The 18,332-nt window shown below is 38.1% G+C and overlaps 1 pseudogene; it reads right to left on the bottom strand.

The window, feature by feature from the left end:
• Window positions 1-653, bottom strand: part of LOC149279536 (laminin subunit alpha-1-like) — a 60,023-nt pseudogene extending 59,370 nt beyond the window's left edge.
• Between the last annotated feature and the right edge of the window lie 17,679 nt (window positions 654-18,332).

Consider the following 18,332-nt stretch of genomic DNA (forward strand, 5'->3'; position numbering starts at 1 on the left):
GCTTTGCTCAGTGATCAATACATATTTTCTTTTAATATATGTCAAATTTTAACCTTTTATTATTTGAAAGAAAGAAAGCAAAGGATCTTCATGGACAATTACCTAAGCATTTTTCTGTATGTCCTACTTGTTATGTGCTACACTACTTGTCGCCCATTGTAAAGCTTTACAGAATATAATGATACGACATAAATCAATAAATAACAGCTACATTTTAGTTATCCCTATTTTTAACAAAGTTAGGACCTATATCGAATATTCAAAGATACTTTTCAGTTTGTGTCCTTCTTCTAAGCAATTAAAACCATAGGTAGTAAGAAAAGCAAAAGAAAAAATGAAGATAACCCACTGTGTGGATGTTACTGCTTGCTTCCCCCCCCCCAGCCTTTTGTTCTTTAATTGTTGAGTACAATAAACATCCTTTAAAGAGAACGAAGGTGATGCGTAGTTTGAGGTGAGGTAAGTAACAGTAATATGCGGGTTCAGAACAGAAGTCACATCATATTACTCGGCACCCCTTTTGTTCTTTATGGGGCTTGGCTGTATCAGCTCCTTCCACTCTCACCCTTTCGATAGTCCACTGTACGCTAGCCCAAACCCATGTATGCAGCTAACCCTACCTACCTGACTTGACCCCACTCACATGCAGCCATTGAGCGTTGAGACCCAGCTATAATAAAAATAGAAACCTGTAGAACTTTGTAGGTCATAGAGAATCACCTCCTTCCAATACACCAAGGGCCTTGAGAATTAGTACATTTTAAACATTTAGAATGTTTGATACTTTACGCAAGAGTTAACAACTATTATTCTCAGACATGATTTTCTTAACATGGAATGAATGGCCTCACCAGTTGTTAGAAACACTGTAGTATTGTGTTTGGTTTTTTTTTTTGGAGTCTTACTCCTGTGGTTTATTATCTTGATATCGCTATGTATATATTTTAATGTATTTTAATATTTATATAGCTTTAGATGTAGAATTCCAAGCATGTCTTCAGGCGTCTGGCTTTAGTTCCTCTCCAGGGCTCTTTTCCCATTCATACCAAATTTCATTTCCTGCGTTGCTTTGTTGAACTTCTGTTTGCAAAAACCTGCTTTTCTGAGAGCAGGTATATATGTAAAATGCCTTGGAGGTAATCTCTCATAGAGGGTAATGACAACAAGGCAAAATTAAAAATGATATTACCTTATGAATGTTCTAATATATCCTGATATATGGGATAGATTGTTACCCTCAATACAAAGAAAAGAAATAACCAGCCCATCAAATGATCAATAAGCAAATAATCTTTGAACTTTTAGGTGTTGATTATTACCCCCCTTTGGTTTTTATGGTGATCTTTTTTCCCCACAATGGACCACTTACTATGATGCCCAAACGCATCACACTGCTACAACCACACTTGGTTGAATATGGGTAAATTCGCCAGTTTAAAACCATCACCCAAACATACATTAAGCTATTGAACTGGGGAATAATTAATAATTGTACGTGAAATCTTGCTTCTAAGAATAAAGTATATGTGTCTTCCGATGTACAAATTAGTACTAAAGATAATATTTTTCCAAGCATTAATAATTTCCTACAAGTCAAGTTCATCTTTATCTTGAATGAAACTAGCCACAAATTTAGCCCTTGAAAGGGTTGCAAAAAAATTCACGTTGTAAAATACTATGGTGGCCTCCTCAACTGGAGGTTTTGCCTTCTTCCTGAAGTGTCTGAAGGCTTTTACAGTAAAAAGGAGTGCTGCATCCACAGTTTTTCAGGTTTATTGTGCATATTGTTGATAATAACCCCTGGAATTGGGTGGAATGGTTGATAAGCTATATGGCTGCTTTATACTATACAGAATTAATTATTTTGAGGTTGCTATTCCTTTTATACGGGTTGTCTCAGATGCCTAATTTTAAGTACCGGTATTTTCACAGCTGAACGCCAACCACCAGTCTAGAAAACATCAAACAGCCTTGGTATGCATACTACCTGTGTACTTTCCCTACTACACTACAACTGCACTGAGAAAGAACATATGTCATGATTGTATGTTTGCAGATCACACTACAAAGGAGCTGACGTTTAAAATGCTTTAATGACTGTGTTGACATATTGTAAAAAAAAAAGAAGAAGTTAAATGAGATGGGGGGCAGTGTGAAAACCCTTGCCCCAGAAATGTAGCACCTGGCCTGGAACATGATGCTCCTAGCAGTGATCAGGAAATCAGGAATATTAACTTGCAGATGCAAGACAGCTGGAAGCTCCTGTGGAAGCCTGGCTTTCACGGCTAGGTTACTTAAGAAAATAGCAGAGGATGTTTACTTTCTAGCTCCTGTATTTATGTTTTGTGTCGGTTGTTTTAGTGTTCTTTACAAATCAAATCATTCTTGGTAGCACACTTTCTGAAGAATGTTTGGACTGGGGTTCATACGGACATTCAATAAACATAATTTTGTTCAGCAGATGGTTGTAGCCCTGCAGACGTAGAGCTAAACATCCTGCCAGCCTGAAAAGCGTTAGGTGGTAGCCCTCAGATTTACATTAGGAGTGTTACAGAATAACACAATTTCTATTTATCTACACCATATCACTGGTTGCTGTGGTGACTGCACCATTATAACGCAATGCACAAATATACTTAAAACAACTGGGTCTAGAATGCCACATTTATATTGCCTTCCGTGTTATCTCTTGTTGGTTGAGCTAACAGGCCACAAAATATCAGCCCCTGGCTAGAAATGTTCAGTCTTAATTACAGAGTAATTGACTAGACCTGCATGACTAACTCCCAAACAAAAAGAAATAAAGAATTCTAGTGTCTGTGCTGAATCTTAAATAATTCCCTCTGGCCAAGAGAAAATGGTTAATTACTATGAGTGTAAGTAGGTATACTTTGTTGAATGTTTTTTTTTTTAATCAGAAAATTATCTTTTCTTTTTTTTCAATGGCCTGGTCAGGACTGGAAAGATTCCAGGAGCCAAGATTCTATGGCTTCCAAAATTCTACTAGCTTTTATCTATGGAAGCATCAATCCTTGGCTTCAAAATCATTTCCAAGCTGGCGCCATAAATATTCTGTCTGGTTCCCAAAGCTGATTTTCAGCAGGGTTATGTCAGGTTGACTACCCAGTTCCTGGACCATCCTAGCAAAGTTTGCATTTGAGTGACAACAGTTTATAGCTCGGTGTGCATGAGAACTCCACAAGCAAGTGGGACCTGGGCCTACACAAGGACCCAAAATTGTATGCCCTGTTAACCTTTTTTTTTAAGAAATCAGGCCTGCTGACCTGTGATTTTTCAATGGCAGCTATAACATTTTGGGTGTTTCCAGTGCAGAACACAATAATGATGTCATAAAGTCGGCAGACAAGTCATCTGCTATGGACATTCCAAGCATAAACATAAATACAAGTTCTTGCTTTGCACCAAGCAGCTTCCTATTATCATCAGTGACCCAGAAGCATGTATGAAATTTGGGTGCCAATGTCAGAAAATGGTACAACTTGGTACCTCAATTGATCAATCAAAGCTTCAGCCTCCATGGCATAAGCTTGCTGACGTCTATGTGGCGGTAGCGTAATTGACTTTAATTTGGTTAATTAGGTTTAGTGGGTTATACTTATTTTAAGGGCTGATATTGTTGTGGCGGTGTGTGTAAGACATATGGGATTACTGCCACATGTTTGGGCCTTTACAAATGTAAGGCTTAGAACTATAAACACAAAATGTTATAATGTGCAAAAACCTATGGATACTTCAGAATCCTTTTTTTCATTAATCTAAATGATATATTTTTCAAAGCACTTATACAATGAGACCGTGTAATGTCAAACAGACTTATTTAGATAAATCAAGAATATAATATAACAAACTAAACTGAATGTGACTATGTGAGTGGAATGATCAATTGAGGCTACATCACTGAATACTTCCTACGCTCTAACTCCCCGTTTTTAGAGCTAATTTTTCCCATCTGTCTGCAGACCAGTTCAAAGCACCTCAACTTGTTTGGGAAAATACTTGAAACCCGAGGACCTTTCAAAGGACATAATTATTTTGGTGAAAGAATAGTTTTCAGTGTTAAGGTCTCTGACACGATCTAAACCTTCATCAGGACAAGGCATTGTCCATGCCAAAACATTACAAAGAGTTAAAATACAGACTAAGCATTCTAGGCTGATTAGATAAGTGATGTACCATAAATAAAGGAAATGTAAAGCAACTTTTAGCCTATCAGACAAAGCTTAAAAGCCCTTGTGCTGCATTTTTTCCTCTTGGCTAACATCACAAGTTGCAGAAACGTAGTCTTCTTCCCACAGTCGTTCAGGCAGTTACTGACTAATGAACCATAGAACAGCTAAATCTGTTCGTGACAAAGATTGAGATTCATAATCAATGTATGTCATTTTTATGGTGGTACCATATATAACGCAAGTTGAAGAATTTACTAAATTTCAGGGGGGGGGTATATGATCACAAAGCCAGACGTGTGTGAAGGTTTATTTACTAACGCAAAAGTAAATAATTCTGAAGAGGAAATCCTGTAGGGAGAACATTTGAGACTGAGAAAAACAGTGCAAAGTATATTAACCTTATGCAAATGAAGTTAATGAACAATCAACAATAAAACGTTGGTCTTCCCTAGAATGTACAGAATGCCATAGAGATTTGTATGTCAGATAATTTACTGTGAATGCAGACCCAATGTGGTAGACTTATTTGGGATTCCTGGGGTTAATCATTAGTATGCAGTAGGCAAGACTCTAATAGTCCATGTGGGTTCCTCCAGCAATCTTGCTTGGAATACAATGAGCAATAGAGAAACTAAGATCTAAGGTTATGTAAGTGCAAGTTATTCAGAAACAAAACATCTATTATGGGCAGAATAAGACGCCAAGTATCTCAGATACTTACTGCAGTTGTCCATATAGAATTGCATATGCTAATTTGGTTGTTCATACACTTTTATTATGTTTAGCTCTTCGTGACTCCTTGAATATTAACGGCCATTTGACATTTTAAGTTCGAGATGAATAGACAATCATGCTTCAGATTAAGTTTACATTGAGTAAGAAGTATTTAAGCATAAAGAAAACCAATTGGATGGCATAAAGGCGTATTTATATAAAAAGTGATTCTGGTGTAAAGTTCAAAAAGTGGTCTTATCAATGATCATGACCATTCCATTACTTGTTTAGGTGACAAGGCCATATTTCAACAGCAATTATTATTTTAACACATAACCCAAGGTATATTTTACTGTTGGTTTCATGGCTGGGGGTGATCCCCTTATCTTTGGTCTATGAGTAGAGTGTTCCTCCTTCAAAGTGCAACAGTGAGTTAGCATTGTACTAAAAGGCCTTTGTCACTTCTGTAGGTTAAATGTTTCTAATTCATAGTAACATAGTAACATAGTTCATAAGGTTGAAAAAAGACCAAAGTCCATCAAGTTCAACCTATATACATATTGTGTCCCTACTGTGTTGATCCAGAGGAAGGCAAAAAAAACCCTTATGAAGCAGATGCCAATTGCCCCATACCAGGGGGAAAATTCCTTCCCGACTCCAAATATGGCAATCAGAATAAATCCCTGGATCAACGTTCTGTCCCTATTAATCTAATATCCATAACTTGTAATATTATTGCTTTCAAGAAACACGTCCAGGCTCCTTTTGAACTCTTTTATTGAGTTTACCATTACCACTTCCTCTGGCAGAGAGTTCCATAATCTCACCGCTCTTACTGTAAAGAACCCCCGTCTGTGCTGGTGTAGAAACCTTCTTTCCTCCAGCCGTAGAGGATGTCCCCTTGTTATAGATACAGTCCTGGGTATAAATAGGTCCTGGGATTGATCTCTGTACTGCCCCCTTATATATTTATACATAGTTATTAAATCCCCCCTAAGCCGTCTTTTTTCCAAACTAAATAACCCTAATTCTGATAATCTTTCTGGGTACTGTAGTCCTCCCATTGGTACTGTAGTCCTCCAATTCCTTACATTCATTATGGGAATATTGCTTATTACCACAAGGAAAAAAGGCTTTTTTGAGCTTTTGCTTAATTCGGATTAATGGGTTTCATGTAGAGGATTATTTGGGAGGCATTCTAATATCCAGCGCTTAAAAAGACCCAAAAACTATGCTGTTAGGAAGGATCATCTTTGTGTCATTCAGTAAATAGCTTGTCGTCATCTAACAATTAAGAACTAATTGCAAATTAGTCCTAAAACAAGCTTCCACGTCTCCTTATCTTAATCCAACTTGCGCTTGGCACCTTTATGTCTGGGGTCCTTCACAGACTGACTCCTGCTTGAAATGAGTTTGAAAACCAAGTTTCTGTCCCCATCTTAAAATTGTAAGAAAAATGCTTATCTAAATCTACTAAATCTTTATTTTAATCTTAAATCTCACATTAACATTAACTAATTTAATTTTATGATGATTCATTAACCCTTTCAGTTCCATTTCTGTAACACTTTTTGTAACAATTGGACTACTTCTTATAAAATGCAATTATGGTGTAAATGTTGTGTGCACTACTGATTAAACAAAATGTATCCAAATGTACAAATAAAGACTTTAACATAAGTGATACACGACAAGGGTGGCCAAGCAGTTTTTGTAATGTAATTGTGGATGACCTCAAATTCCAAGATTTTTTTTTTTTACTCAAAGGACTTTTATCATACAGCAGTATGATCCTTCTGTACACGAAATGTAATTGCAAAAAGGGAAATTAATTTAGAAAATGTCCTCATTAGTTAACCTTTCGTGAATATATAAAATTGTGAACAGAGATATATAATTATTTCATATTCTTAATTGAAATGCATTCCCTATGTAAAGAGGTCACTAATTACGTTAGACTCTTTGTATCTTTGCTGTAGTTGTTTTTTGGAGATATTCTTTTTTTAAAAAAATGCAACACATTAAAGCTGAGATCTGTGTCTCAAAAGTGGCAAAGCCAACATTATCTTATCAAATTCCTGCCCTGAAATATTCTCCTTCTTACTCGCCAACCCTTATAAAGACTGCTTGAACCAATCAACACCATAAATCAGAGATAACAGGAAGAATAACCATATAGAACATGGGAAAAAGAAAGATACCTTTATACATAAAGTGTTTTTTTACATATACTTTGCTCATTTTAATCTGTAAAGTCACTAAAATTGCAAAATGTAGGATTTGGGTAAAGTGACAAATCTGCGTTGAGCAACATATTAATAGGGAGAATCATTTCTGTAGATTCTAAAAACATGAGGTTAAGGAGTTTTATTACAAAGTTTGCTTAATCTGTAAACACTATTACATGAGTTTACTTGAGGAATTTAAGATGTTTTTTTGGTAATATCCAAGAATCAGCACATTTCTACTGGAACCCATATTTTAAGCGCAGGGAGAAAAACTAAAGTTTCAAGATGTTCCAAATGGCTCATTTTGACCATAAAGTCTAATTTTGCCCCTACCTAATAAATGATATGATTTGCACACAAGGTCAGTGAAATATAAAATAAATGGGGTGTGAGTCTATATACAAAAACTCTTGATGTGAACCACGAAGGTCTGATCAGTATATCAATATGATGCTGTCCAGAGAGGCCCCCCGGAGCCACTTTGGCACTTTGGGATAAGTGGTTGTAATTGTATATCACATGAGAAAATCCCCTTTAATCCAGTGTTGGTTTATATTGCTGAATTATACAGCTGAGCCTTACTTTTAAACACTTTGATAGACCTGAACAATGGCACGACGCGGGATTAAGTGGGATTTACAAACATGAAGTAAAGTACACAGTTTCATAAATCTACATGGTCTGATTCACACAATTCTATTTGTGCAACTTTCACTCAAAATTCTTTATCTAAAGTTAAAAACGTATTTTATAATGTTTTTGCCAAATATGGTATTCAATTAAATAATGTTAATAATGAAAGTAAAATGATTACATCATATACCATTTTAAAGGTTGTCTTCCAGTGGATGATTTGCCATTTAAATGTAACTCTTTTGTGGCTCCCTATGTGTCTTCTTTACCAACTGTGGCTTAACATCTTGCTTTGAAGGAACTTTAAGGAACAAGGTAATTGAGGAGTCCAAAGTCATATCCATTAACTATTATTTGGGTTTGCTTGGCTGAGCAATCCAGAAGAAGTGAGGAAGCCATTTGGGAGCTCAACAGTATGCTCAACAGATGATCTCCCCAACTAGTCCATGATCATCACTGTAAAAGCGTGACATTGGGGCAGTGCCCCAAAATCTGGTCTGTCCTATGAAAACCAAGACTGTTGGGATGTATGTTTTCATTTAGTAAAACAGTAACAAGCTCCCAAGCGTATAAACATTTGAAGTTCATGGTTATATTTGTTTAGCTTTATAATATCACATTTTAAAGGGTCTGCATCAATGACAGAAACATAACTTCTAACATGAATCGTGTCTTGTATGTCATACTGTTTTAGTGCGCTATATCACTTCCTAAAACTGGTTAAGTGTTGTTTGATGCACTTTGGTCGCTCACATAACCTCCCCCCCCTTTTATCTCCTGTTTGAAGACACTAGCAATAAAACCATAAGAAACATAGAATTTGACACAGATAAGAACCATTTGGCCCATCTAGTCTGCCCATATTTCCCTGCTGTTCTGTCCCACGCATATAAATTCTGTTACTGTATTAACCTCTACCCCTTCTGCTTGGAGACCGTTCCACTTACCTACCACCTTCTCAGTAAAGTGAAATTTAATTGCATTACATCTAAGAATCTCTCTAGTTTTAGAATATAACCTCTTATTTATGATCATGTCATCTTCTTAGGACAACCGATCAGTGTCCTCACTAATTTCAGTAGGTACGCAACTTGTATCTACACATTTTCTTGGGGTAAGCATATATCTAAAACACCTTGATGACATATATATATATATATATATATATACACACATATATTAGCATGTACAATTTAAGTGCATTCTGTGCATTGGACTATCCCTTTAAGGCAATTTGACTTGAATTCTACATAAGGTTGTGGTAGAACATCGAGCAAACCCTTTTTTCCGAAACCTGTAAATCCCCTAAATATTAATATAATTAAATATTGACTCAGACCAGCTGAACTGAATGCCAAAGGCAACGTTGGCTTTATGGGTCTTTTTATTTTTACGTTGTGGATAACAGTAGTCTTATTCATGTATTGTCTAGACAACTTCAAACAAAAAGGGCATTTCTAGAGGCAAACAGCTGCAAATCCTTGACAGTGCTTTGTGGCTTTGTCTGTTTTATATTGATGCGCTGTGCTACTCACTGCATGAACACATACTAACAGTCATGTAAACTCTTCAGATGGAGTCTTTCATTAAAGGTAATACCTTTTATTGGGCCAACCCAGATATTGCTGTAAAGTAACATAGGCTTTTGAGACCTCAGAAGTCCCTTCTTCAGATCAGATGAAAAATATAGAAAATTTAGAATTTGAAGACAGATAAAACCATTCAGCCCATTACTCCTGTTGTGAAGACTCAATCCTCAATCAGTCCTTGGTCTCGTCCTAGATTAGGAATAGCCATATCCTTATCCCATGCAAGTTTAAATTCCCTCACTGTATTAGCCTCGACCACTACCGCTGGGAGGTTGTTCCATTAACCTACCACTAACCTATCACACTGTCATAATAGGAAAACTTTCTTCCATTACATCTAAGCTTCTGACCTACTACTTTAAGATTATGACCTCTTGTTCTCACACATACAAGACACATGCATTCCATCAGAAGAAGAGACATCTGAGGTCTTAAAAGCTTATGTAGCTGTACATATTTGTCTATGGTTATCCAGTTGTACTGCTCCATATCCACATTTTTTTTTCATATTAAAGCCTACAGGATATGTATGTGGGATAACCCTAAAGGAAATTGTACTAAATACTGTAAATAGTCCATTGAGTGGAATCTCTTAATTCCTGCTGGTACATCAAACTTAAGCTTTTCATAATAATATTTACTTTTAAACATAGCCAGATGTAAAATAATAGAGCCTTTTGCTTTAAAAAGCTGCCAATTCGTACAAACGAACAGCTCCCAACTGTTGTCCCCTTACAATAAAGTAATCCATGTGTCTGGCTTTTGGCTGCTTATCTCTGCATACATCCTCTATACGTCTTTATCTATAATCACTTTGCTGTGATTGGAGACAATGGAGAAGCCAGTGATCTCATTCCAGTGTTATGAACGCTTTCATCTACTGATCATCCGTGATCAGATAATGACCCTTCGGCTGAAATTAGCTAGGTATGCACTGTCAAAGGATTTATGTGTGCAGCTCACATGAAGAAGCGGTAACCGGATTTTTAATAATAAGACTCTACATGCATCTACCGAGCAGTTAACCTGTCTAGTGCCAGAGCAGGTGTGCAATACATTCAAAGGGTTAACAGGTACACCTTTTGAGTCTGTAAACATATATCCGTATGTAAAATATAAAATAAAGCTGCAGTTCCATTTCATACCGTAATATAATCTCATCGTAATTTAGTTTAGAATGACTATTGGCTACCATCCGAAAAAAAAATAGCTTCTTTGCGATACGCTACAGAATTTGATGTCGCTATATAAGTAAATAATAATAATAATAATAATACAATCAGAGTTATGCACCAAACTATCACTGTAACACCGTCACCAATGGCAATAGTGCAGGCATAGAAGCGTGATCCTTTACATACTATCTCAGTATTGGGTTTTTTCATCGTGAGGCTTTCCTAAAAGACAATGACGATGAGGTTTTCCATTAGACCAAAGACGCAGTGCATTGTTGCCTGTCTGATGGTATCACAGTATGGCGGCAGGAATGCCAAAAAGAAAAGCAGCTGTTTAGCCCTGGTAAACAAAAAAAACCTAAACCAGAGCCTGAACAAAGATGTGCTCCACACGGGAAAACCAAACACAAGCAGAACGTTTCTCCGGTTATCTCATTCACTCGCTAGCATTCGTGTTGAATAAGGCGCTTTATAGTTTGCCAACGGATGTGAAGACATGACGCAAACATAGTAAATACGAAAAGAAAGAACCAGAGGATGTTGTTGCTGGAGAAATGATATAGTTAGCATATTCTTATTCTTGTCATGTTAGATCTGGGCTAGCTAGCTGGATTTGGCAATATAAGAAAAATCTTTTGTACGGAAAGTCGCAGGGACCAAAATTCTTTACAAACAGAAATGTTTTAGCTGACTTGTACCCCTCTGCTTTCGATAAGCTAGGCCCAGCCAAGAGCTCAAGCACAGCTTAAGCCAATACCAACTTGACGTCATATGATGGCACAGCATGGAGTAGGTATACTGTCAAGGCTCAGCTGGCTCTGTGAGTAGTTTAATATTAATTCTTTAAAAAAAACCTGACCTAGAAGTTGTACCTATGTTGCTGTAGGCGCCCTCTTCATCTGTCGTCCAACATTATTTTTTGGAACTGATTGGCTGCTTAAAGCAACTTATGAGTGGCAAGAAAGTGTTGCAACTGAAATTAATGGGAATTACATGCGCATGGGGGTCTGAACGTACCACCATGGGGGTGGTTGAAGCATTCACTAAACCACCACTGGAGCTGAATGGAGGTACGTATATCACATGCATGGAAATGTTTAAAGCCAGACACATCTCTTCCCTGGGGGAAAGGTGCAAATGCATATAGAGGGTGTCTATTTTTGCAAATGCAACACAAGGAAAATGTAAAGGGACCACGCAGCTAACATATGCATTAATGTGCGTATGATGTCCATAGTGTTCCTTTCATACACACAGTTCTCTTTCGTTTCACCACATAAAGTGTATACGTTCTGCTCCATTGACTAAAACCTGTTGGGATGATATAAAAAGAGCATTTCATTTTTAAAGAGATACACATTATTTTCTAGAGCTGGCCAGCTGAGGAGCTACAGATGCTCACTGAGGATGCAAGCTGAGAGTGATGCCAACAGAGCAATATTGTATGACTGCTCCTGCAATCAGGAATGCTTATTTTGGCTCCCGTAAGGTAGAGGGGATCTAGATAAGATCTCCTTTACTGATCTTGGTAAAAATGGCATTTCTCATTGCAGAAGCATTGAGTAGCTGCTGGTCACCCAGAGAAAGCAGTGTTACGAAGCTCAAAATAAAACATATTGTTAAGCACTACATGTTATGTCTTATCTGCCTGTTATACAAGCAGGGCCGGCCCGACAATGGAGCCGAGTGGGGCAACCGCTCCAGGCGGCACTTTTGAAGGGGCGGCACTTTGCCGCCCCAAGCCCTTTTTTTAAATCGAAAGAGAGAGAGAGGGGCGCCGAGTGGTTTTCGCTTACCAAGCTGTCAGTACCCGCTCGGCGCCCCTCTCTCTCTCTCCTCTGCGGCGAGTCTCCCTGTTCGGTCTCGGTGCCGGCTTGTAATGCTGAGTGCCGGAAGATTTCCGGCGCTCAGCATTACAAGCCGGCACCGAGACCGAACAGGGAGACTCGAGCAGGACTGCTGAAGGGTAAGTACAAGGGGGGGGGGGCGGGGGAGAGGAAGGGTAGATAATGGGGGGGGCGGCAGGGACGGAGGGAGAGGAAGGGTAGATAAGGGGGGGGGCGGCATTTTAAAATTCGCCCCAGGCGGCATTTTGCCTTGGGCGGGCCCTGTATACAAGGCTGCTGAATATGATGGTGCTATAAAAGTCACTAAGTATTAATAATAGCATGGTATTTTGAACTCGACTAGATGTTAATACAGTGAAGGCGTTTAAGCAAGCATGGGATAGGCATAAGGCTAAGCTAGATATAGGATAAGGAAAGTATTCTGAGGTTGTGCAGACTGGATGGGCCGAATGGTTCTTATCTGCCGTCACTTTGTATGTTACTCCCAGGTACATCAGAGTACGTCTGAGCTTCTCTGTAAAATTAGATGCATATAACTCCCCATCTTCCACACACTTGAAGTGGCAGAAGCAGTGTTTTGTCTAGTAAAGATACAGTTTAAAATAAGAGTTTACATTGTTTATATGTCCTATGTGATATATTGTTTATAGTAAACAATATATTGTGAATAGTAAACTGTTTAACCTTACGTAGTTTATATGATATCAAGGTGATCTTTAGAAGTGCATGCCATAGGGGGTAATGTTCAACATTCTTCTATTCTAAAACCAAGAAAAAAGTTTATAAGTTACACGCAGCCAGGGACTTTATGGAAAAGTCTAAAAAGCAACACAACATTATCAACGGATGAGTGCTTTTATTACACCACCAAGGTTTTTCAAGTGTGACTGAGGTTGTTACAGTATATTGCTAGGGAACATGGAAATTAGGAACCAACAGGTTTGAAGAGTCATTCATTAAAGGCAAACACCTCCCCCGGCCCCGAATGCTGTTTGAGGTATTTCTTACAGGGGTCATCTCCAATGGAGAACAAAGACCTAATCCACAGCTGGCTTCCGTTAGTATTAACAAAAAACACAGTATAGCTTTTTGATTTAGAACCTTCCTTTCATCTCTAAAATAAATAACTGATGAATAACAAGTCTTCATGCTGAACTAGTTAGAAACAGTTTGCACCAAATGGAGAAATACAAATCCCCAAGTTATTTCAAACAAAATATTGTTTCTTTTTCTGGATCAGCTGCTCAGATATATAATAAAAACCATATGTCTATAAACCAGATACATAGTTACATAGTACATAAGGTTGAAAAAAGACCTAAGTCCATCAAGTTCAACCCTTCTACCTCACCTTCCTACTCTTGATCCAAAAAAGGCAAAAAAAACCTAATTAAGCTACTTCGAATTCTGTCATTAGGGGAAAACATTTCTTCTTGACTCCAAAAGGCCATCAGATTTCTTCTTGGATCAAGAAGCTCTAAAATATTAATTCTATTTATAGCCCTATGAGGAAGTTTGTAAGCAGGGTAAATTAATGTCACCTGTACGGTTGACATTGTAAAGCAGCCACATAGTCAATGGTAATATGCAGTGGAAGAAGTTGGGTTTTCAAAATAGTCTGCAGGCAATGATCTTTGTCTGAGGTTCAGTCATGCAGCTTTTCCAGGGTCACTCAACTCTCTTTAAATTCACATTGAAACTGTGACAAAGGCATGTTTTACACAGTGTATAATATTAAGTCTGTTTCTTCATCTGATCTAAGCCCCTCACCCCTATACCTAATTTGGGTTCTTCATCTGAAGCACCTACCAAGCCCCTCACCCCTATGCCCCTAAGACTGTTTCCTCATCCAAGGCACTCATCAAACTCCTCGCCCATAAGTCTGCTTCTTCATTTGAGGCAACCCTCAAGCCCCTCACCCCTATACCCCAAAGACTGTTTCTTTATCCAAGGCACCCACCAAACCCTTCACCCATAAGTTTGCTTCATCATCTGAGGTAACCACTAAGCCCCTCACCCCTATACCCATAAGTCTGCTTCTTCATCTGAAGCAACCACTAAGCCTCTCAAACCCTAAATAGTTTTGTTTAAGTTCTAGTCCCTCTTTTGACAACATAACTGGAGTTTGAGCAGAATATCATTCATGTTGAAAGTTTCATTATAAAGCTATGTACTTTCTGTCCATACACCATAAAGTGGATGCTGTTTTAAAAAGTAGTAAATATCTTAAAGTCACATATCTCACTGCCTATCTAGATGTATCAGTCCATAGCAAAAGTGACCTGAAGACTTAATTCTATGTTCACACTATGTTCACATGAGTTCACTTACCCATAATGCATTCAACACAATTGCATCATTACCATTAAAACTGGAATTTTCCACATGCCTGCTTAAACTCATGGTGATAAGATCTATTCTAGAGCTTTCATTAATTGTTGAAATGTCCAGCTGCTTTTTCTGTATGGTATATCGCGTATCTCCTGGATATTTTCTACAGTAGATTCTTAAACCATTGGTCCAACCATCTTTGAAAGAAATTGTGTTATACAAAGCTTTCAGGAAATGATAGTATTATCTAAACCGTCCCTGGAGCACTATGAAAATTGTTAAGATTTACAAGAGGCTTTAAAGCCAACAATATAAAATGGCTAAGAAAGCATGGAATGTGCTGTCTATGGCAGGGTCACTATTCTTCTGTTATATATTAACAGAAACAACTACACAACTGTCACAAACTACTAGAACTTTAAGGTAAAATGCCGTCAATATTTAATGTATATGTAGTCATTACAAATTAAGGACTTGATGTATTCTAGGTGTAGTGTGCTTCATGCAACCACAATATACAATACTTTTGGCCACACGACATACCTAATTCTGTTTGGAATGTTAACCTATAATTATGCATTAGATGAGTGACTAGTGAGTATTATTTGATTAGAAAATCTTAAAAGTTTCTAATTATGGCCTTCGGGATAAGGTGTATAACATAAATCGTGATCATAAAGAGAATGGATTCCCGGACAGGTAAAAGACATTTAGCAGTAGTAGCTACACAATGTATGATGAAGATATCAGTTGTGACACAACACTCCTTTTGTTTGGGTTATGCTCTCTCACTTCCCACACACGCAGGACTTGGAAATCACTATCCTGTTCAGCTCATAGAGATAAAGAGGAACATGCTCTGGCGAGAAGGACCCTCCTTTCTCTCTCTTTGTCTGTTAAATATGTTCCTGTGGCGATCTACTACCAGATATCCTTGTGGGCTATAATGAATGTTAGTGATAATGAAACCCATCCATGATGAAGCCATACTAATTTCGATGCAAGAGCTGGTCCATCCATTAAAAGTTCAGAGAAAATTCACATTTAAGGAGTCTTATGACAAAATGGTGAAAAATGTACATTTAACTTTAAAGTTTTACTCTTTCTAACTCTTCATTTCTCCTTTTGATGTGTTAACTGGTCTGTACAACCTCTGGGTTTACTGAGTTTATTTGACATTCTCACCCCATCATAGCATACTATCAGTGGTGTATTTAACACATTTGCTTTCACAATTTAGCCATGTCAAAGACCTATTTCAGCAAATAAGGTAGCTTCGCACAGTTGTTCCCACTAGCCCAGGTGGCCAAATACTTAAAGGCTTAGAATGGCATCTGCAAGGAAGAGCCTCATTACCATATTTAAAATTAAACTTCCTACACACGATAAAGTAAACTGTACTCCGTCATAGCGTGGGATGGCGCCTGATGGTAGTTTGGAAGCATTCACAAGTTACTTACATAAAATATTTACATATTATACATATTACACATATTTTAAGAACCACATATCGCTGATTTAAGTGTTGTGCTAGAGACAAAAATATTTGGCTGAAAAACACACAAACATATAACATCATATAATATAAAACAATGGACAGAGTCCAGCATTATTATTATTATTTATTGTTTTATATAGCGCCATCAAACTCCGTAGCGCTGTATGTGACCGACCACCTTTTTTTTGGTAATTTATAATAGGCTATATTTTCATAAAAACTGTACTTTAAATTTGATTGGTTCCAAAAAAATTCAGAAACAAATTTTATCGCACAGAACCCCCTAAAGCTACTATTATTATTTTTTTTTAAAGTTTGAGAACATTATAAGTTATATTATAAATCATTAACGTTGCCATAATTTGCCATTCAGTACGCGAGGATAAGTCTTATAGTAAGGGAAATAGTAACGTTTATTATTCTCAGTTATTTTTTTAGTTAAGAATACCTCCAATAATGGGAGATTTGGGGAGAAATGCTAAAAAAAATTTTTTTACACTTTCTGCATGATACCATGTTTTGAATAAATAATAATTAAAAAACAATGCTTTTCTTTTAAAGACAAAATTTAAAAAAAAAACAAAACAATTCAGAACTGACCAAATATATAGATTTCGTGAATCCAAAGTTAAAATGCAGTTTTAGAAGTAATAAGTGTGGGTAGTGAAGTGTGATCTGTTGCAGAACGCCCATTGTAGTGCAGAATATGTAAAGGGAATGTGTTCAGCTGATTGAAGAGTTAATGAAGATAAACTTTTCATTTAAGAGTAATCATCAACCATGCTAACAAGAGTCTTATAGGAAAAAAGAGCTATTCTAAAATGATTTCCCCCAGTAAGTTGACTAAAGAAGCCTAAAGTATGTCAGTGGCAAAACACTTGGTGTGATGTGTGTTGGAATGCTTTGTGTGGCATCCCATCACACAATAAATGGCATTCCTACACAATGCATCTCTGTCTAGACAGTCGAATTACATGATACTGTATGCGTCCCTCAACTCATAGCATCCTGATCTTGGACAGCCCGCTGGCTGAGGCTGATGAGCGGTGCAGTCCTGCCACAAACTGGACACGCCGGCTGCCCAGCCCTTGCATTATTACAGGGTCCGGTAAGATCTCACCTCTGAGCTGGCACCGTACGGCAGCGCACAGCAGCAAAAGCAACAGCACCCTGAGGGATGGCATCTTTCATTCACAATACACTCCGAATGGGATCTGGCAGCTTGCGGGGCGAATCGCCGCGGACAGGATGCCTGGGAACCACCGAAACGGATTTATTTGTTCATCAGCGTTAGGGATCTCCGTATCCTCCCTGCCAGCAGTCGCTCTCTCCCAGCAGATCCTTTCTGATCCTCATCCACTATCTTCACCCATTCAAAGTCCTTTGGGGAGAGGGACTGGTGCCGGGGAGTGTGGGGGGGGGGGGGTGAGGCGGGGGAAGAAACCATTGATTTAAAAGGGGTGGAAGCTTACTAATGCGCGGTCAAATTACAATATATTTGCACGGACGTCCGTTTTACCGGATGGTCTCCGGTGTGGGGAATGAAGTGATTTATATGGGGAATTGTAGTGGTGCGAACTGAAACTTTTAATGGCTGAAAACATGTTGTGTTCTGAGAGGTTTAACCCACAAAGTGTGTGTGGGATAGAGGCAGTGAACTTTTATGTGAGAGCTGGTCCTGGGGGGATCAGGGAGGACAGCGGAGAGGGATTAAGTGTTGTTGGGGGGCTAAGTGGGTCAGAAGGGTCTTAGCTGACGACGTATGAGCAATTCACAAGTTACAAGAGATGCAGAAATGGGGAGGTGACTGGGACTCATAACACATAATAGGGATTATGTAAGTAAAGTGATTGAGGGGCAGAATTTCAAAGTGGTCTTATCACCATAGCAACCAATAAAATGGGGCTGTTGGGTAGGCCATTGTTTGGTGCTAGTACCTAAACAATTTGCTCCACTTCTTAGTTGGGTCAGAACTGTTGGGTAAGTATTCTTTCCAAGAGGTTCTGAAGCGGCTGATGCCGCCATTGGCAGTGCTACGCCATGTTTGCCTCTTTTAAAAGGTATAATATGCCTGAATGAGAGACCTAAAGCCTCAAAAGCTTGCAATCTATTATACTTTCTGTTAGC

The sequence above is a fragment of the Sceloporus occidentalis genome, unplaced genomic scaffold (genome assembly GCF_023333645.1).
Source record: "Sceloporus occidentalis isolate IW3139 unplaced genomic scaffold, rSceOcc1.0.p SCAF_162, whole genome shotgun sequence".
Taxonomy (NCBI): domain Eukaryota; kingdom Metazoa; phylum Chordata; class Lepidosauria; order Squamata; family Phrynosomatidae; genus Sceloporus; species Sceloporus occidentalis.